The sequence below is a fragment of the Mastigoproctus giganteus genome, chromosome 12 (assembly GCF_048544385.1).
Source record: "Mastigoproctus giganteus isolate SK-2022 chromosome 12, ASM4854438v1, whole genome shotgun sequence".
NCBI lineage: Eukaryota > Metazoa > Arthropoda > Arachnida > Uropygi > Thelyphonidae > Mastigoproctus > Mastigoproctus giganteus.
Window position 1 is genome coordinate 9,220,616 of NC_143586.1, and position 22,412 is coordinate 9,243,027.

Below are 22,412 nucleotides of genomic sequence, written 5' to 3' on the forward strand. Positions count from 1 at the left end.
ATGCCATTTGTGAATGACCATACTTTTGGCATTTAAAGCAGCGGAGAGGATTCGGAATGTATGGTCTGATGTTACAATTTAGATATCCGGCCTTCACAGATGTAGGTGGTTTAGGAGTGTTGAACGTCAGTATGATAGTTCTGGTTGGGATAAGTGTCCCATCTCTTGTAATTTTAATCCTTCTCACAGCTATAACGCCTTGATTTTCAAGTTAATTTTTAATTTCTTCTTCGGAGACGCTGATAAGGTCCCACTCAGAAATTACTCCTTTCGATATATTTAGCGTATTATGGGGAGAGACCTTTACTGGGATCCCACTAAATATTTTCATTTGAAGCAGTCTTTCTGCATGTTTGGTATTTGCTGTCTCGACTAGAATGCCGCCTGATTTTAGTCGCTTAACATTTTTTGGTGTTCCAGCCACACTTTCTAAACATTTCTGGATGACGAATGGTGACAATTTTCCTAATGGTTGTTCTGTCGTAGAATTAAAGACAATAAAGGTAGATGCATTAAGTGATGTTATTTCCTTTTTTTGCCTTTTAGTTGCAATAGTCACATTGTCCTCATTTTTCCGACTCAAAGGAGTCAGATCTTTGGGATTCGTGGTAATGTTTGAGTCATTCATGTTTGCTCCTTTTGGCCCTGGGAGTGAGAGCTTTTCCTCCCAGGTTTCCGGCCCCGCCACGGGGAGGCAGAAGCGGTGCCACCTAGTGACCAAGCGGAAGTAGATTAGTGGTTAGTAGGACTAGAATATAAATAAAAGAAAGGTGACTTTCCTTTCTTAGGAACCTTTGCACTGATACTTTTCAGTAACTATATATATTTACAGAAGAGAATTAACTTTAAACTCTTGATATATCTAACACTCTTTCACTTTAGGAATCGCTTTATAATTTCACAGAAATCGCCTGATCACTAGAAACGCTTGGCACTCGGGGCCACTGAGGCAGCTTGAGAGAGATATGGGTCTATAGCTATAGGGGTTGGATGGATCTATTCCAGGTTTTAGGAATGCCAAAACTGTAGAGTGATGCCAAGAAACTGGAAAAACATTTTCTAAAAATATACGATTGTAAAAGACTAGGAGGAGGCGCAAAGCTTTGTCATTAAGATGTTGTAACATGACATAATAAATCCCATCTGGTCCAGCAGCACCATTGCGAGCTGTTCTAATGACATGTAACAGTTCAGAATATTGCAGAGGTTTATTATATGGGAGCGATTTTTTCTGAAACCAAACTGGTTATTAGAGATTAGATGTTTTGAATCCAGATACCATGTTAATCGGCGGTGTATAATTTTTTCTAATGTTTTACTCAAGCAACTGGTAAGAGAGATGGGTCTATAATTGTGAGGGACAGAATGATCTTTCCCTGGTTTGGGAATTGCCAGTACATAGGAGTGATGCCAGCGAGTGGGGTATGAATGTTCAATGAATATGCGGTTGTAAAAGGTCAGCAGCAAGGATAATGATTTATTGTCTAAGTGTTGAAGCATTATGTAATATACTCCGTCGGGAGCAGCAGCACTGTTCTTTGAGGAATATATAGCTTTTTGAAGTTCGATCATAGTAAGTGTCTGATTGTATGGTAGAGCAGCAGCGGTTTTGAAGTTAAGTTTTGATTTTTCGGCTGAAGCTTTGATCTTCTGAAATGACGGATCATATGAGGTCGAGGCAGACAACTGGGAGAATACTGTCCCTAGAGTATTCGCAATTTCTACAGGAGTAGAGAGCTCCTGTATATTCCAGTTGAATATTGGCAAGGATAATGGAGGAAATTTGCCATTTAGCTGTCTTATTTTTTTCCATATTATTCTTACATCAGTATTTTTATTTACCGAATTTGCAAATCGGATCCAAGAGTTTCTTTTAGCTTTCTTTCTGATGTGTCGGGCTTTGGCTCTTAGTTTCTTATAATTTATAAGATTATTGGTAGTAGGGAATTTGAGAAATATTTTCCACGCTCGGTTTTTTTTCTTTTTTGGCATTCTTACATTCATCATTCCTCCAATAGTTTATGGGTCTGTAGGTGTCTGATTGCGATTGTGGGATGGCAATAGATGCAGCTGCTAGAATTTCTTTGTTGATATGATCACTGGCTGTGTCAATTGGGAAAGATTCGATGATCTGTTTATCAAATGAAACATGAGAGGTGTACGTGGCCCAATCTGATTTGGAAAATTTCCATTTTATTTGGTTTTTTGCAGTTGAAGAGTGTGATGTTTGGATCTTACAGATTAATGGGTAGTGGTCACTGTTTAGTGGATCATCTAGAGCTGTCCACTCAATATTAGGAAAGAGGATCGGAGAGCATATAGATAGATCTATTGCAGACACTGTTCCTGTTGGGAGATGGATGTAAGTTGGTGAACCAGTATTTAGGATGGTTAAGTTTTGTCTGTCAATGAGCATTTCAATGAGTTGCCCTCGTCCATCTGCATTGGGAGAACCCCACAATGGATGGTGTCCATTGAAGTCGCCCAATAAACAGAAAGGGGTTGGCAACTGCATTATAAGATTTTCAAGTTCATTTTACTTGGCATCTTGGGGGTTCTTCTGCACGTAATAGATAACCATTTGTGAAATGTGTATGGCCTATCCGCAATCTAGTCAGAACAACTTCTTCTCTCCTTGATTTCCTTATGGTCGTTTTCCAGTGCTCATTGATTGATTGAGTTTTATTGGCGCATCAGCAACTATGGCTATAATGCGCCAAACCCTTGTCATAAAAAGTAAATACTTTCAGTGACCTACTGAATTAGGTCACTACGTCAGATTATAAAAACAAGTATAAACTGTTACAGATCAAGTAACAATAGTAAATCTTAAAATAATAAGATATTTTAATATGGGTAAAAAGGTTTCCTAATTTTAGGAAATTAAAAATAGCAGACACATGGTCATTGTCGGATAAAATCTGACTGAGTGTATACGGCTCAGTCAGATGGTTAAAAGCGGTAAAACGAGCATTTCTAAAATTGGTACAGTCAACTAAAATGTGTCTGATTGTTAAAATTGTCACACATAGGCGGGTCATCAGCCCTCAGCAAAAACGAATGTGTCAAGTGATTATGTCCTATGCGGGTTCGGGCAAGAACAACTTCCTCCTTACGATCCGTGCGCAGACTAGACTGCCACGGTTCAATTACAGGCTTTATTTGATATAGTTTATTCCCAGTCTGCCTATTCCACAAATCCTGCCATTGGGAGTGTATCTTCTGCTGTATTGTTTGCCTGTAGTCTGTATAGGGGAATAACAGGCGGCGATTATTATTGGGGATTGCTGATTTGGCTGCGGTGTCAGCCAAATCATTTCCCCTAATCCCAATGTGGCTGGGAATCCAGCAGAAGCGGATAACATATTCACGTTCTCGGAGGAAGTGAATCTTCTGCTGAATGCTAGACAGGACCGGATGAGGATTATATCTCACAGTTATTAAAGCCTGTAACACACTGAGAGTGTCAGAATATAAAATGAACCGTTGGTATTGGCATTTACTAATGTGATCCAAGGCTAACTCTATAGCGTGCAGCTCTGCAGTAAATATGCTGCATTCAGAGGGAATCTGCTCCGATGTAATGCTGTCTGTAAAGAGAGCTGCAGATCCCACATATGATTCCGACTTCGACCCGTCTGTGTAGACTGGCGCGAAGTCCGAATTTTCAGTTCGGTGTGCTGAATGAAGCTGCAGGTAGACCGAAGATGGAGTGCCCGACTTTCCCCAATTTCTAAGGGAAAAGTCACATGCCGGGACCTGAGCATGCCAGGGTGGAAGGGGTTGCTTTGGTGTTTGGGCAACCTTGTCTACCTTGATATTAAGTTCTATGAGTAGCTCTTGGAGGCGAATACCAAAAGGGCGATTGGCAGTCTTACGGGAGTTGTATAAATTTTCGTGGCTCAAAAACGAATGGCCACGTGAGATGGTCTGGCAGGGATTTCAGTTTTAAAACGTACTTTAAAGACAACTGCTTACGTCGAAGCGATAATGATGGTTCGTTTGCTTCGACGTACAAACTCTGGACAGGAGATGTGCGTTATGCTCCAGTAGCGATAAGGAGGGCCTGATGATGGACAGAGTCCAGCCATCGAAGGACAATGTCTCTGGCTGAGGAATATACCTGGGACCCATAATCTAATTTGGACCGCACAAGTGCACGGTAAAGCCATAAAAGGGTGCATCGGTCTGCTCCCCAAGATGTAGAGGAGTGCGAGCGGAGTTTATTTAGCCCTAGTGTGCAATTTGTGCGGAGTTGACGGATATGATCAAGAAAGGTCAACTTTTTGTCAAATATGAGTCCCAAGAATTTTGTGTCCGGTTCTACTGGAATAGCATTTTGTCCGAGCCTTAATTCAGGTTCAGGATGAAGATTACGCTTGCGACAAAAATGTACGCAAACGGTCTTCTCCGGCGAGAACCTGAAGCCATTAACTTGTGCCCAGGAATTGAGACGATCAATGCCTTTCTGCAGTTGTCTTTCAATAACCCTCATATTGCATGACTGACAAAATATGCTAAAGTCATCAACATAGCGGGCACTGTTTACAGTTGGAGGAAGTTGTTCTGTGATGGAATTTATTTCGATGGCGAAAAGCGTGAAACTTAATACTGACCCTTGTTGCACTCCCTCCTCTTGGCTGAAGGAACAAGAGAGTGAGGATCCCACTCGAACTTGGAAAGATCGCTTGGCTAAAAAGTTTTTAATAAAAATGGGGAGTTGCCAGCTAAGACCAAGGCTATGCAGATCTTTTAAAATGCCAAATCTCCAAGTTGTGTCATACGCTTTCTCCATATCAAAGAACACCGACACCAAGTGTTCGCGTTTTAGGAAAGCATCCCGGATGGATGTTTCCAATCTAATAAGATGGTCCAAAGTGGACCGGTTCCTTCGGAAGCCGCACTGGATGTTGGAGAGAAGGTCATTTGATTCTAAGTACCATATTAAACGAGAATTAACCATTCTCTCCAGGATTTTGCACAGACAGCTAGTCAGAGCAATAGGACGATAATTGGTGGTGACTTTTGGATCCTTTCCTGGCTTAGGAAAAGCAAGGACGATTGCCTTCCTCCAGGAGTCCGGAAACTGCCCTTCAATAAAGATTCTGTTATATAGAAGGAGCAGATAATCCATAGATTTAGGTGAAAGATGATTAACCATTTCATAATGGATGCCATCTGGTCCAACAGCACTTGCTTTGGAAAGAATGAGGGCTCTTTTCAGTTCATCTATAGTGAATGCCCCGTTGTAGGGATGGAGGCCCTTGGACTTAAAACTAAGGGCCTGCTTTTCAATTTTATGTTTTAGGACCAGGAACTCTGGGGAAAACGAAGATGTTGCGGAGATGTTAGAGAATGTGTCCCCAAGAGCATTGGCGATTGCAATTGGATCTGCAATAGCGCATCCATTATAATCTAGGATTGAAGAAGGGTGGGATGTATATTTTCCCTTCATTTTCCGGATTTTATCCCAGACTACCTTTGAATTGGTAGCCTGGTTAATAGATGATATAAAACGGATCCATGATTCCTTTTGACTCTGACGGCGAATGTAGCGTGCTTTGGCTCGTGAACGTTTGAAGGCTATAAGGTTGGTCGTGGTAGGATATCGGCGGAATATCCCCCACACTTTGTTTTGAGCCTTTTTTGCTGCTGTGCATTGGGAATTCCACCAAGGTTTGGGAAATGGTGGAAACCGGGCAGATGTTTTTGGAACAGCATTCGCAGCTGCTTGGACGATAGTTTCTGTGATGTACTTTACTGCATCATTGATAGGCTCCTGACTGACGGTGCTGAGATCAAAATTTGCCTGATGTTGGAAGGCAGACCAGTCAGCCTGATCAATCTTCCACCGTGGTAACCTGAAAGGAAGACACGATCTCCCACTGTGTAACGAGGTTATCACAGGGAAGTGATCACTTCCATATGGATCTCTCCTCCACTTCCCAGGTGAGTGAAGGGAGTAGAGAAAGGGAGCTGATAGAGAGATCAATGGCATAAAAAGTACGGGTAGGCATGTGGAAGGTGTTTGTTCCAGTATTTAGAATGGAAAGGTCATTGTCATTGAGCATACGCTCTATGACCCGTCCCCTTCCATTGATGTTAGCACTACCCCACAGGGTGTTATGTCCGTTAAAATCCCCGAGAAGTAAGAAAGGGGGAGGCAACTGCGTTACAAGATTATCAAGGTCTTCCTGGGAGATGTCAGTCCCAGGTGGCAAATAAATAGAGCACACAGTTAGTAAAACTCCCACTGAAAGGCGAATTGCAACAGCCTCTATGCTGTTTGTAACTAGCAAAGACTGAACTGGGGTCTGGTTGCCCACAAGAATAGCCACTCCTCCATGAGTAGGACCATCCGCAATTCTATCCTTACGAAACGTTGTGATGTTATGCAAGGTGGGATCATCATTTGCCTTTAGATAAGTCTCCTGCAAGCAAAAGCAAACGGGCTCGTGCTTTTGCAAGAGAGCCTTGATGTCATCAGTATTTCGCAGGAATCCACGACAATTCCATTGTAGGAATATAGCCATTATTTTGACTTGGTGGGTCCATCAGGCGGCTTCCGAGGTGCTGAGGGCTTTATTTTGTCGGTCTTGGAATTATCTTTTTTGGGGAAGAAAGGAAGCTGTCCGGTGTCCATTTCTTCCTCGGCAAAGAGTTCCAAGACTGATTCATCCGGTACATCCTTGTGCTCGACATCCATTGTTTCTGTTTTATCTGTTAACTCTTTACCACTTGGTTTTGGTAGTGGTGGAGCACCGGAGGTACGGATATAGGAGTGGCAACTGACTGCGTTTTTTTGGTGGGCTTTTGTGAACTCAATAAATAGCGTGCAATCGGATTGAATGACTCTTTTGTTGGTACAGTCATCTCTGTTTGTGTACCGATAGTGCACTTCGCAGAAACCTTCTGGGCATATTCCCGCTATTTATTGGTTGCATGCGTCTTCTGGCCTCTGGGTAGGAGATATTCAGCTCTGTTTTTAGTTTTTGGATCTCTTTTTCATCCTTCCACCGCTGGCATGCTCTGGAGCAGGCAGGGTGCTCTCCTTGGCAATTTATACAGATCGGTTTGGAAGCTGAACATTCCTTGCTCTCGTGATCTTTCGAACCACATCAAGCACAAGCAGGGTTACCACGACAAGCCGTTTGTGAATGGCCGTATTTTTGGCATTTAAAACACATCAGTGGGTTTTGGATGTAAAGCCTCACTGGGCAGTTTAAATAGCCTGCCTTGATGGAACTTGGAGGCCGTGGGGTGTTAAATGTTATGATGAGAACTCGGGAAGGGACGAGATTCCCATCCTTCCGCATGGATATTCTCTTGACAGCCGTCACTCCTTGGTCTTTTAGTTCAGAGCAGATCTCTTCCTCAGAGACATGAAGAAGATCCCACTCTGAAATGACTCCTCGTGAAGAGTTCAAAGTTCTGTGGGGTGTTACAATGATCGGTATTCCCCCTATGGATGTCGCATTGAGGATTCTTTCTGCTTGCTTTGTACTTGAAGCTTCAATTAAGAAATCGCCAGAACGCAGCCGTTTTACAGATTTTGTTGATCCTGCCAGCCCTTCTAATCCTTTCTGGATAAAGAAGGGTGACATCTTCCCAATTGACTGCTCTCCGGTAGAATGGAGTATGAGGAAAAGCGGTGTTATAGATGGTGGTTTATCTTCAGTTCTGGCTCTTTTGGCAGAATTGGTGTCATTCTCATCTGATCGGTTAGGTAGGGGCTTTGTTGGGGCCCCTGAAGAAGGGTTTAAATTACTCATAGGAGTAAAGAAAAAGTGTCTGATGCCTAAGTACCTCACCCACCACGGAGCCCTACGAGGGGGCGCCCACTCGTGAACTAGCAGGTACTGCGTACACGAGTGGGACGCCGAGTTCGCTTAGAACACCATACCCACGTTACCAATAAGTCTTTATCCCGTCCCAGGACCATAGGGAGGGAGACTTATTGGAACGCAGTTGACCCTAGCAGTATAGAACCATCCGCCGATTGATCCCAGTCGAGCCGGTCCGGGACCGCCCGTCTTGTCGAAGCAGGGGCCAAAGTGGTGTATTAAGGCTGGGCCCCCTCAACCACCAGGATCCCCCTTTCCGCTTCCACGGGTCGCGGCGCACGGCTGCACACGCCGGATTCCAATAATGTAACCCTGGAACGAAGGTATGGGCGTTAGATCCCAGTGATGCTAGTCTGGAAGTCCAGCAGCGTCACTGGGAGGTCCCCTCACCACGTACAGGTGTCCACGTCGAGGGGTCCAGTGCTGAACTTTTGGTTTTATTTCATATAATTTATTCCATGTTTGTTTTTGCCAGTGTTCTTGCCATTGGGTTAGACAGCGATTTTTAATAATTGGCTTGTACTCTTTATGTGGAATTGTGAAACATTGTTCTTGAAGGTTAGTGGTTGATTTTGCAATTCTATCCGCTTCTTCATTTCCTTTTATCCCTTTGTGTCCTGGTATCCACCAGAAAAGTATCTCTTGTTTTTTATTTGTGAAGCCTGTTAGTATCTGTTTAATTTTCCAGAGTACTGGATGGGTTATATTGCTTGTGTTTTGTATGGCTTGGATTACACTTAATGAATCACAGTATATTACTGTTCTCAGGTGGTAGGTGGTTCTGAAATGCTCCAGGGCTATCTGAACTGCTACTAATTCTGCAGTGTAGACACTGCATTCTTTTGGGAGTTGGCGTGACAATGTAACATCTGGGAATACTGTTGCTGCTCCTACATGCTTCTCTGATTTTGATCCGTCTGTATATATTGGTATGTAACTGGGATATTGCATTCTATGTGCTGCATGCATTTGTTGAAAGTTGCTGTCTGATAAAGTATTTTTATTCCAGTTTGGTGAGAGGAGTTCATAAGCTGTGGTATGGTTTATCCATGGTGGACTATGTCCTTCTTGGTTTGCAACGTTATCTATTTTGAGATCATGTGTTATCAGTAGCTCCTGTAGTCTGATGCCTAGGGGCTGGTTTGCTCTTTTGCGGTTGCTATATATGTTTTCCCATTTTGGCGAGAATAAAGTTGTCCAAGTCGGATGGTCTCTTATGGGTCTTATCATGTAAGCATACAGCAGTGACAGCTGTTCTCTCCTCAGGAACAGTGGTGATTCATTAACCTCTTTATAGAGACTGTATATAGGGGATGTGCGGAAAGCTCCTGTTGCTATTCGTATTGCACTATGGTGAATCGGATCTAGCCATTTGAGGGCGCTCTTTCTTGCTGATGCATAAACCGGTGCTCCATAATCTATTTTTGACCTTACTAGTGCTTTATACAAGTTGAGTAGGGTATAACGGTCTGCCCCCCAAGATGTTGTTGTTAAGACTTTAAGAATATTGAGTTATTTCATACATTTTATTCGTATTTCTTTTATATGTTCTACAAAGGTCAACTTGTTGTCTAGAATAAGTCCAAGAAATTTTACACTTTGTTTAACTGGTATTGTGTTTCCTTGCAATATTAGTTCAGGTTCAGGGTGTAAATTTCGTTTTCTACAGAAATGTACGCAGACTCTTTTTCTTTTGATATTCTTAACCCGTTTTTCTGGGCCCAATGACTGACGTTGTTAATTGCACATTGTAGTTGTCTTTCTATTGTTCCCATGTTCTGTGCTTGATATGAAATACTGAAGTCATCTACATATAGTGCATATGACACTGTGGGTGGTAGTTGTTTTGTGATGCTATTTATTTTTATGGAGAATAGTATGGCACTCAGGACAGACCCTTGGGGAACTCCTTCTTCTTGTTTATATGATTTTGACATGGTGTTTTGTACTCTAACTTGAAATGTTCTATTTTTCATGAAATTTTGAATGAGTGTGTGTGTGTGTGTGTGGTATGGGTGTTTATTGGCGCATTAGCAGCTATGGCTGTAGTGCGCCTATTCGAAGTTATATCGGGAAATAATTAAAAACGTAGCAAATCAAATTCATTTCAGTTCTGAATGATATTCATAAAAGATTATAAACTCTAATTTGTTTCAGAAAGCAAAAACGTTCCTTAATATTTGCCTCCTCTCCTATGATATGATGTAGTGTCAACGGTTCTTGAAGTTTAGCCAGATTTTGAAGTATTGAAGTACGATGGGGTTGATAGTATGGACAGTCAATCAAAATATGTTTGACTGTTAGATGTTCAGAGCAGTGTGAACATTGAGGAGGATCATTGCCGGTGAGTAAATGGAGGTGAGTCAGATGGGTATGCCCTATTTTTATCCGTGCGAGTACCACTTCTTCTCGCCGAACTGTATGAGTGCATGAGTGCCATAATTTTGGGTCCTGTTTCAATTGAAAAAGTTTGTTATTTGTTTCTTTATGCCATAGCTCTGTCCACTGTGCATGGTATGCTGTTTGAATTATGATATCATAATCAGATGCTGGAATAAAGACAGAGGTTAAGTCTAAGGTTGATGGATTTTTAGCAGATATATCAGCTACTTCATTTCCTTTTATGCCTGAATGAGCCAGAATCCAGCAAACTTCACTAATTGTTGACGGTGATCAATTTGCAATAGCAAACTCCTGATTTTCATTAAAATATGGTCATTCATTTGAGTGGGATTCTGCATTGCTCTAATTGAGCTGAGAGAGTCAGTGTAAACTATATATTTTGCAGATGGGTGTAGAGTCAGATTTTCTAGAGCTAATTGTGTTGCATACAGTTCTGCTGAAAAGTTACTATACTCAGGTGGAAGGGAAGCTGATATGATAGCCGAGGGAAACACTGCTGCTGCTCCAACAGCTGAAGGAGATTTGGAACCATCCGTATATACCGGCAAGAAGTCAGCACAGCTTTGAAGATGGCTAGCATGGAGTTGTTGCACATTCAGGGTCGGTAGGCTATTCTTTCCCCATTGTAGAAAATAGGTATCGCAAGTCAGTTGAGGAAATTGGGTCCACGGAGGATGAGAGTAATACTTTATCTGTTGCCTATTGTGGAGAGGAACATTCCAGTTCTGTGATATTTCAAGGAGCCGTAGGCCAGCTGGTCGGATTTTATTTGGTTTATTTCTATAGAAATTTTGAATGAATAGTGGTAAATGTCCTCTGAGTCCTGCATCGTGAATATCTTGTAATATACCATGTCTCCATGCTGTGTCATAGGCCTTTTCTGTGTCAAAAAATACAGTAACCATATGCTTTGAGGTTATAAATGCATCTCTTATATCTGCTTCTATTCGTACAAGGTGATCTAATGTGGATCGATTGTGTTTAAACCCACACTGCATATTGGTGAACCACTTAGTTGTCTCAAAAAACCAGACTAATCTTTTGTTGATGATCTTCTCTAGAACTTTGCTTAAGCAGCTTGTGAGGGCTATCGGACGATAGTTGTTTGGGTCCTTCTGATCTTTATTGGGGTTTTGGAAAGCTAATACTATTGCGTGATGCTACGCTTCAGGATATTGGTTTTCTAGAAATATGCAGTTGTACAGTTGAAGGAGGTTTTCTAGAAATATGTGGTTGTACAGTTGAAGGAGGTTTTCTATCTCTTTCTGCTTTAGGTGTTTAAACATATCATAGTGTATGTTGTCTGGTCCAACTGCACTTGTTTTGTTTGTGATACTGCTTGACGTAATTCATGTATTGTAATTGGTTGGTTGTAGGGTTCAACCCTTTTAGTATTAAAATTAATTCTGTTTTTTTCTGTTTTCTCCTTATAGGTCAAAAATTCAGTAGTGTAAGATTGTTTTGACGATACTTTAGCAAACGTTTCACCTAATATATTAGCTATCTCTGATGGTTCGGTAATGCTTTCTCCATTCCAATGTAATACTAGGGATGGTTGGGTTTTATACTTCCCATTCATTTTTCCTATTTTATTCCATATTATTTTTGTGTTTGTTGTTCTATTTATAGATGAAGTAAACTGGATCCAGGAAGTTTTTCTGGCTTGTTTCCGTGTATACCTAGCTAGTGCTCGTGCTTGCTTAAATTTTATCAGATTATCCGTTGTAGGATATCTCCGGAACTTATTCCAAGCTTTGTTTTGTTGTCTTCTTGTTTTCATGCAATCTTCGTCCCACCAGGATTTTGGGTGCAACGGAAAACGGGTTGAGGTTGTGAGTATTGTTTGTTCGGCTGCTTGTATTAAGGTATCTGTGACGTGCTTCAGAGCGTCATCGACCGATGTTTCTTGGATGATTTGTGGATTAAATATTGCCTGTTCTCTAAATTTTTCCCAGTTACCTTTTTCTATTTTCCAGCGGGGTGGTCTGTTTGGATGGCAAGGAGGGTTTCTGGTCAGTATGGTGATTACTGTTTAGTGGTCACTGCTGTATGGGTTTTCTATTACTTGCCATTTTAATTCTGATAGAAGGGAAGGGTTGCATATAGTTAGATCTACTGCTGAGGTTGTACGACTAGGACAGTGATAATACGTATGTTTGCCATTATTGAGTAGAGAAAGGTTATGATGGTCTATTATTCTTTCTATTATCCGTCCTCGTCTGTTGATATCAGTGTTTCCCCACAGTTGACTATGCCCATTCATATCTCCCATTATACAGAAAGGTGATGGGAGTTGGGAGATTAGTTGGTCTATTTCCTCAAATGGTATATCTGGTCTTGGTGGAAGGTACACTGAACAGATGGTTACCCTAAATTTCAGTGTTATTCTTACCGCTATCGCTTCTATATTGCTGTTTAAAGGTATGTGTTCGGTTGGGATGTGGTTATGGACTAAGTTGGCTACTCCTCCATGTGTTGACCTTTCTCTTAATCTGTCTTTCCTATACATTCTATAATTTTTCACTTAAAGGGTGTCTTGTTGTCTAAGGTATGTCTCTTGTAGACAAAAGCATATTGGCGTATGTTGTGTTATTAAATACTGGACATCGTCGTAATTGGCACGTAGTCCTCTACAGTTCCACTGGATGAACTGATCCATTATTTGGTTTTTCTAGGGCTTCCGGGTTGCTTCCGAAAGGGAGCATTCTTCTGCTTTGTCTTATATTTTTTAGGATAGTTTGGCCGGTCCATGTAAATATCTTCTTCTGTGAAAATTTCTAATACCGGTTCTTCCGTTGTGTTTATTTTTCATATTTCCATCTGTTCGGTTTCTTTGGTGTTTATAAGTTTAGGTCGGTTTTCGTTGTGATGCTGATTTGTGGATATCTGTTCTGTGTGAAGAGAAATTGAGGTATTCACTGTTTTCTCCTGTTTCTGTGCCTTCAATCCAGTAGATGATTCTTTTGGAATCATGGAAATTTCGGTTTGAACTTCTACTGATTTATATTGGATTACTGCTTGTGCATATGTTGGCTTGTTTGTAGGTCGTGGCTGTATTATTCTCCTTGCTTCTTGGTACGTTGTGTTGTGTTCTGTTTTATATTTCTGAATTAGTTTCTCTTGTTTCCATTTTTCACACGTTTTTGAGTAGGCTGGGTGTTCCCCTTTACAGTTTGTACATTTCAAGATGTTGGCAGAGCAAACTGTAGTCTCGTGTTCTTTAGAATCACATTTCGCACAGGTTGCTGAGTTTCTGCATGCCATTTGTGAATGTACAAATTTCTGACATTTGTAACAACGCAGTGGATTTGGTATATATTGTCGTACTTGGCAGTTCAGATATCCTTCTTTGATTGTTGCTGGAGGTTTTGGAGTATTAAATGTTATGATAAGGGTTCTTGTTGGAATTATATTTCCATCCCTTCGGATATTAATTCTCTTCACTCCTGTAACTCCTTGGCTCCTTAATTCTTCTGTGAGCTCTTCCTCTGATACATTTAAGAGGTCCCACTCTGAGATTACTCCTCTGGAAGAATTCAGTGTGTTGTGTGGTGTTACAACTACTGGCATTCTTCCAAAATTTGTTGTTGAAAGTAACTTCTGGGAGTGTTTGGGATTTTCTGTTTCCACTAGTATGTCTCCAGATCTCAGCCGTCGAACTGACTTGGGAGATCCTACTAGACCCTCTAATTGTTGTTGTTGTATTTGGGTTTTCTGGCACAAGGGCCTCTTGGGCCATATTGTGCCTGTTCGATATTAGATTATCACAAATTTCTCATGTTATTGTGATCATAAGCTATTATAGAGATTTATCTGTTTCAAATAAGTAAACAGTTCCTCCAAATTTGCATCATTGCCAAGAATATTCAATAAGGTTATCGGTTCCTTCAAATGGGACAGGGAGGTAAAGGTTGATTTTCTGGTAGTTGAAAGTTGGGGACATTCAATGAGAATATGATATATTGTCAACTGCGACTGGCATAACAAACACTGAGGAGGGTTCTCTCCCATAAGCAAATACAGATGAGTTGGATGTGAATGTCCGATGCGGAGCCTTGCTAGAATTACTTCTTGTCGCCTGCTTTTCCTGATACTAGATGTCCACAATTTTGGCTCTTTTTTTATCTGCAGCAGTTTATTATTTATTTGAGCTTTCCAGAGGTCAGACCATTGCTTCCTACATGATGTTGCAATGATGGATTTGTAGTCGGTGTAGGGCACTGTTTGTTGCCTGGAAGTGCTTGAGTCAGGGTGTTTAGAGGCGACGTCCGCTTGTTCATTACCTGGAATGCCTGCATGACCAGGTATCCAGCAGAAGGTAACCTTCTGGTTGGCTTTTTTACAGTAAAATAACTTGGACCGTATCTCTTTAAGAATCGGATGAGAGGGCGACATGGTAGTTTGAATGGCAGTGATTGCACTTAAGGAGTCTGTGTATATCAGAGATTGCTTTATACAGCTGTTGTGTATTCTCTCTAGAGCTAGTTTAATTGCAAATAACTCTGCAGTATAGATAGTGCATTCCGTAGGAAGAGACACAGCAACTGAGAAGGCAGAAGAAACTGCTGCAGCACCAACGGTTGCATCTGTTTTGGAGCCATCAGTATAGATAGGTACTTTATCTGAGTTTTCCAACAAATGAGTTTTATGGAGCTGTTGATAGTTTATATTTGCCAGAGAGGATTTTCCCCATCTTGAAAATAAATTGTCGCAGAGAGGTGAGAATTCAGTCCATGGAGTTTCAGGAGTAGCAAGGTAGACCCTCTAATGTTTTCTGAATAACAAACGGAGACATGCGTCCTAATGTTTGATCTCCTGTCGCATGTATGACAATGAATGTTGGCATTTTTGGTGGGTCCATATCTGTCTTCTGTCTCTTTGATTTGGTGTTTTCTGTTTCACTACTTGGTAGAGCTTTCTCTTGAAGCCCTATAGTACTAGTAGTTATTTTACTACTCATGTTTGCTCTTTGGGCCCTGGGAGTGTTACTTTCCTCTCCCAGGTTACCAGCCCCACCACGTGGAGGCAAGAGCAGTGCCTCTTAGTGACCAAGCGGCTGTGTAAGTTAGATTAGTAAAAGTGAGTATAAGAGGAAAAATAAGAAAGGTGAGTTTCCGTTCTGTGTCTTCACCTACTGATTGTAAGATAAAGAGCTGTTTCACAAAAAATAAAGGGAACTTAACGATGAAAATTAAAGAAACTTGTATATTTTTAGAACGCTCTATATATCGCTGGGAATCGCTTAGTCACTAATAAATCGCTTGGCACCTGGGGCCGAAATGACCGGAGTTTGCAGAAATGAGTGGTAGTGGATTTCTGTTCAGCAAGATGGTATCCATTGCGTAAAGTCCACGATTCTATTCTGTTTAGAGTAATTTGTAACTGTCTTTCGATAATGTTCATATTTTGTGATTGGCACGATATGGTGAGGTCATCTGCATATTGTTGTTGTTGTTGTGTTTAACGACACAAAAGCTACTTGGGCCATATTGTGTCTTTCTAATGGTGAATATTCAATAATAACTATATTTTATGATATATTCCTATCCGGTTTAGGAAAGTAAATAGTTCTTTTTTATTAGGATCATCTCCCAGAATCTGCATTAAATTTATTGATCTCTGCATTTTAGTAATTGATTTAAAAGTGTCTAAGCGGATGTTTTGAAATCGGGGACAGTCCACTAACAAATGGCAAATGGTCAGCTGTACTTGACATGATGTACATTGTGGAGCGCTGTCATTAGTTAATAGATAGAGGTGAGTGAGATGAGTATGCCCAATCCTGAGCCTTCCTAAAATTGTTTCTTCTCGTCTGCTTTTCTGGAAGCTGGAGTGCCACAGCTTTGGTTCTGGTTTTATTTGGAACAATTAATTTCCTGGATGGCCTTTCCAGATTAATGACCAGCTATTATAACATGCTTTACGGATAATATGTTTATAATCAGTATGTGGCATTTGAAAAGTTTGCAGAAGAGTATTATATGGTTGTTTGGCTGCAAGATCTGCTCTTTCATTTCCTGCTATCCCAGAATGACCTGGAATCCAGCAGAAAGTGACAGTTTGGTTTGACTCATTACACACAAGTAATTTAGAATGGATTTGTTTTATTACAGGGTGAGAGGAGTTGGTATTACTATTTATGGCAGAGACAGCACTGAGTGAGTCAGTGTATATTAAGGCAGACGAAATTAGAAATTGAGTAATGTGACCTAGAGCCAAGTTAATAGCATAAAGCTCAGCAGTGAAGATACTGCATCCTATGGGTAATGAGACAGAAGCGGTGAATGATGGAAAGATAGCCGCAGCACCTACTTGGGTCTCAGTTTTTGATCCGTCTGTATAGATCTTACAGGCCTGTGAATTGGAAGCAGAGTGACTTTCATGTAATTGTGCAATATTGAAGGGACACAAGGTGTTCTTTCCCCACTGTTGGAAATAGTCATCATAAATTGCAGGGATATTTGTCCACGGTGGATCAGGCAGTGTTATGTCCTGATATATATTGCCGATCTCAATATTCCACGTTTGAGTTAGTTCTTTAAGTCTAAGTGCAGCAGGTTTGTTTTCATTTGGTTTACTGTTGTAAAATGAGTCCCATTCGGTATTGTAAAGACATCTCCAATTCGGGTGAGAGGGAAGACTGCGGATTTTTGCGGCATATATCAAAAGCAATGTTTTCCTCCGAAGATGTAAGGGAGGTTCATGGGCTTCAATGTAAAGACTCTGGACTGGAGAGGTTCTGAAAGCCCCTAGAGAAACTCGAAGGGCACTGTGCTGGATGGTATTTAATCGCTCTAAGGTACTCTTCCTTGCAGAGTCATACACTGGAGAACCGTAGTCCAAGCGGGACCTGATGAGAGCTCTATAAATATGGATAAGAGTATGCCGATCAGCGCCCCATGACATAGATGACACACACCGAAGGATATTCAATTTCTTCAAGCAGATGGTTCGGAGATAGGCCACATGTGCTTGAAAGTTCAGTTTTCTATCTAGTATCATGCCAAGAAAGCGGACAGTATTTACCAGAGGAACTGACATATTTTTTATCTTTAACTCAGGATCAGGATGAAATGAACGGAGTTTGCAGAAATGAGTGGTAGTGGATTTCTTTTCAGCAAGATGGTATCCATTGCGTAAAGTCCACGATTCTATTCTGTTTAGAGAAATTTGTAACTGTCTTTCGATAGAATTCATATTTGTGATTGGCAAGATATGGTGAGGTCATCTGCATACATATATACTTCAATATTTTTTGGAAGATCTTCCAATATATTGTTGACTCTAATTGCAAATAGCGTTGGACTCAGTATGGAACCCTGTGGGACACCCTCTTCTTGAATATGAGATATTGATAGGAAGTTTTTATATCTGACTTGAAAGGTACGTAACTTTAAAAAGTTCTGAATAATTTGAGGTAGATAGCCTCTCAACCCTAATTGATGCATATCCTTGATAATACCATGACGCCATGTGGTGTCGAATGCTTTCTGAATATCCAGGTTGACCATAACTAAATGTTGTCTCCTGATAAAGGCGTTACGTATGTTAGATTCAATTTTGACAAGTAAATCTAGGGTCGACCTGTTTTTGCGGAAGCCATATTGGTGGTCAGAAAGCAGATTTTGGGAGTCTAGAATCCAGGTGAGTCTCTTATGCACCATCCTTTCGAAGATCTTGCCCAAACAGCTTGTCAGTGATATTGGTCTGTAATTTTGAACTTGAGAAGTATCTTTTCCTGGTTTTGGTATTGCACAGATATATGCATGACGCCATGAGAGTGGATATGTGTTTTCTGAGAAGATCCTGTTATAAAATAGCAATAGTATGTACAGATCAGCTTCACACAGATGTTTAAGCATTCTGTAGTGAATGCCGTCTGGTCCTGCTGCACTATTTGGAGATTTACTCAAGGATTCTTTGAGTTCAGCTATAATAAAAGGCTGGTTATATGGGAGTGGGAGATTAGTGGAGAAATTTAATTTTTTTCGTTCTTCATTACTTTTAATTCTCTGAAAAGCAGTCACATAAGTGGTAGAGGCGGAAGTATTATAGAAGGATTCTGCTAAAGCATTTGCGATGTCAGTAGGAGAGGATAGGTCCTGCCCATTCCACTGTATTATTGGAGACTGTAACGGTAGAAATTTTCCATTCAGAGCTTGTATTTTTTTCCAGATAATACGAGTGTCACTATTTTTGTTAACAGTTGAGGCGAATTTAATCCAGGAGTCACGTTTTGCTTTTTTCCTAATTTGTCTTGCTTTGGCTCTCAGTTTTTTAAAAACTATAAGGTTGGCGGTAGTGGGGAATTTGCGAAATTGGTTCCAAGCAGGTTTTTTTTCTACTTTCGCTGTGGTACAATCTTGATTCCACCATTGGTTTTGGTGTACCCGCTTGCTCTGTTTGGATCTTGGAATAGAAATTTCCGCTGCTGATAATATATGGCTGGTAATGTGTTCGGTTACGTCATCAATACGTTGTTGCTGTACATACTGTTTGTTTAGTAGGACACAAGTAGAGTAGTTTTTCCAGTCTGCTTTGTGGAAATTCCAAGATAAATGGGCTTTCGGGCATGATACGACCTGGGTTTGAATTGAGCTGATGATGTGAAAATGGTCACTGTGGAATGGATCATTCAACACAAACCATTCCATACTTGGAAAAAGAGATGCTGAACAGATAGATAAGTCTATGGCAGATGTTGTACCTGTAGGTAATTGAATATGAGTTGGAGAGCCAGTGTTTAATACAGTCAGATTATGATTATCTAGGAATGTTTCAATTAATTGGCCTCTCTTATCCATAGTGGAGGATCCCCACAATGGATGGTGACCGTTGAAATCACCGAGTAAACAGACAGGAGGTGGTAGTTGTGTTAAAAGGCTGTCAAGTTCAGTCTCTGAACAAGGATAATTAGGTGGTATATAAACAGATGCAAGAGTTAAAGATATCCCCATTGCTATCCGAACTGCTACAACTTCTAGGGAGGTTACAAGTTGGCGATGTCTTGATTGCATGGTAGTTTTCACAAGAATACCTACCCCTCCACGAGAAGAGTCAGAATCCCTGTCTCGTCTAAATATAGTATAGTTTTTGAATTTGAGTGAAACTGTTGGTGATAAAAATGTTTCCTGTAAGCATACTCCTAATGGGTTAGTTCGTATGAGTAAATCATTCAGGTCATCTATATTACTGCGTAGTCCTCTGCAATTCCATTGTAGGAATTTGTTCATTGATTGGGTTTATTTGAGGAAGATTGATCTGACTGTTTTTTCTGAGGTTTCTGTCTATTTTGTTTTGATTTTTCATTTCTGGGAAAAGGTGGGCGTCCTGTGTCCATGGTATCATTGGCATGTAGTTCTAGTACTGGGTCTTCGTCCTCTGACTGAACCTCCATTTCCATGTTGCTATGGCGTGGTTTCGTTGTCTTTTTATTTTCAACATTAACGGATTTTGTTCTTTCGGGCAAGGTTGAGATGGCATCAGTTGGGATACTGATTGGTGTGTTACTAGTTTCATTAACTGTAGGTTTTTTATTGGACGTTAGCAAAGTTTTGGCCCAGATGGCAAATGAAATGTTTGGTTCTATGGAGATATCCGTTTGAGTTGAAATTGACCGGCTATTTTTAGTGACCGATGCGTATGATCGGCTAGGCATGGTTAACAGAATTTGCTTCCTTGCTTCTGGGTATGTGACTTTATGCTCTACCTTATATTTCTGGATTTGTTTGCCTGTTTTCCAAAGGTCACATGCTTTAGAAAAGGCAGGATGGCTTCCTTTACAGTTTGGACAAATAGGAGTGGAAGCTGTACAGTCTTCTTAAGAATGCTCCTTGGAACCACAAAGAGGACACACAGCATCGCCTCGGCAGGCTGTTTGAGAATGACCGTACTTCTGACATTTAAAGCAGCGAATGGGGTTTGGGATGTAAGGACGAATCTTACAATTTAGGTACCCTGCCTTAACAGAAGATGGAAGAGTCGGAGTACTGAAAGTTAAAATGATGGACCTGGTTGGTAGTAGGTTGCCATCTTTTTTAGTCATGATTCTCCGTGCATGAGTCACTTTTTGTTCACTAAGCTCTTGTATTATTTCTTGTTCAGAGACATTTAGTAAGTCCCATTCGCTGATGACGCCTTTAGAGGTGTTCAGGGTGTTATGTGGCGTAACTGACACTGGAATGCTGTTAAACGTTGTCAATTTTAACAATTTCTCTGAATGTCTGGGCTTGGAAGCTTCAATTAGAAGGTCTCCAGATTGAAGACGCTTCACCATTTTAGGAGATCCAACAACCGATTCTAAACATTTCTGTATTAGAAATGGCGATAACTTGCCTACAGGTTGTGTGGATAATGAGTGCATTATTAGAAATGCTGGCATATCTGCACTCTGTTTTTCAGTCCGCTGTCTCTTCGGACGATTCAAGTCATGCTCTGAATCAGAGTTGACAGGTCTGGAGCTCGTGGGCTCTAGCGGTGGATATGCATCACAATCCATCGTTGCTCCTTTCAGCCCTGGAAGAGGGAATTCCTTCTCCCAGGTTACCGACCCCGCCACGTGGAGGCAGGAGCGGTGCCAACCAGTGACCAAGCGATCAGCAGAAGAAGAGAGCAGTACGTTGCTAGCGATAGCAGTGACGTTGCAAGCGGGGTTAGCAGTAACGTTGCTAGCGGTGAAGCAGTGACGTTGCTCAGCGAGGGAAGCAGTGACGTTGCGAGCGGTCAGCAGTAACGTTGCGAGCGGTGGAGGGATTATTTAAGCACTAGTACTCGCCCTAGGAAAATCGCTAGAAAATCGCACTGGAAAGATCGCTTGGGAACTATCGCTTGGCACTCGGGGCCTCATCTGCATACATATATACTTCAATAGTTTTTGGAAGATCTTCTAATATATTGTTGACCCTAATTGCGAATAGGGTTGGACTCAGTATGGAACCCTGTGGGACACCCTCTTCTTGAATATGAGATGCTGATAGGAAGTTTTGATATCTGACTTGAAAGGTACGTAACTTTAAAAAGTTCTGAATAATTTGACGGAGATAGCCTCTCAACCCTATCTGATGCATATCTGTGATAATACCATGACGCCATGTGGTGTCAAATGCTTTCTGAATATCCAGGTTAACCATAACTAAATGTTGTCGCCTGATGAAGGCGTTACGTATGTTGGATTCAATTTTGACAAGTAAATCTAGGGTGGACCTGTTTTTGCGGAAGCCATATTGGTGATCAGAAAGCAGATTTTGGGAGTCTAGAATCCAGGTGAGCCTCTTATGCACCATCCTTTCGAAGATCTTTCCCAAACAGCTTGTCAATGATATTGGTCTGTAATTTTGAACTAGAGAGGTATCTTTTCCCGGTTTTGGTATTGCACAAATATAGGAATGACGGCATGAGAGAGGATATGTGTTTGCTGAGGGTTGGAGTGGGATTTATTGGCGCAAGGGCTGCTATGACCATATTGCGCCTGTTACTTTGGAGTGTTTGTCAATATAGGAAAGGAGACTATTCTAGAAGTGATTGTATGCGTTGATCATTTTTAGAAAAGTGAACAGTTCTGATAAAGTTTCATCATTTCCAAGTATGTTGCTTAGTTGCAGAGGTTTTTGTGAGCTAATTAAAGATCTGAAACATGTGATTCTAGCTGAATGATAATGTGTACACTCAATGATAATATGTTTTACAGTAAGTATGGAACTACAATGCGGGCAAAGTGGAGGATCTTCTCCTAGCAGTAGAAATAGGTGTGTAAGATGTGTATGGCCAATCCGTGCTCTTGCCAGCACGACCTGTTCCTGCCTGTTTGATCGCGAACTGGATCTCCACAGCTGTGGATTGTGTTTTATTTCAAGAAGTTTATTACCTGTTTGATTATGCCACATTTCACACCACATCTCAGTACATATCCGCCGTATGACTGGTTTATAATCAGAAAAAGGAACTGGGATGGAATCGAAGCAAGTGGGGTGTTTTGCTGCTTCGTCTGCACGCTCATTTCCTGGAATTCCAACGTGCCTCGGTATCCAGCAAAACGTGACAGTCCGCTTATTTTTGTTGAGTTGGCATAACTGTGACCTGATTTGTGAGAGAAGTGGATGCAAATGTTGTGATTTATTCTGTAGGGCATTCACCGCACTTAAAGAATCTGTATATATTATTACTTGG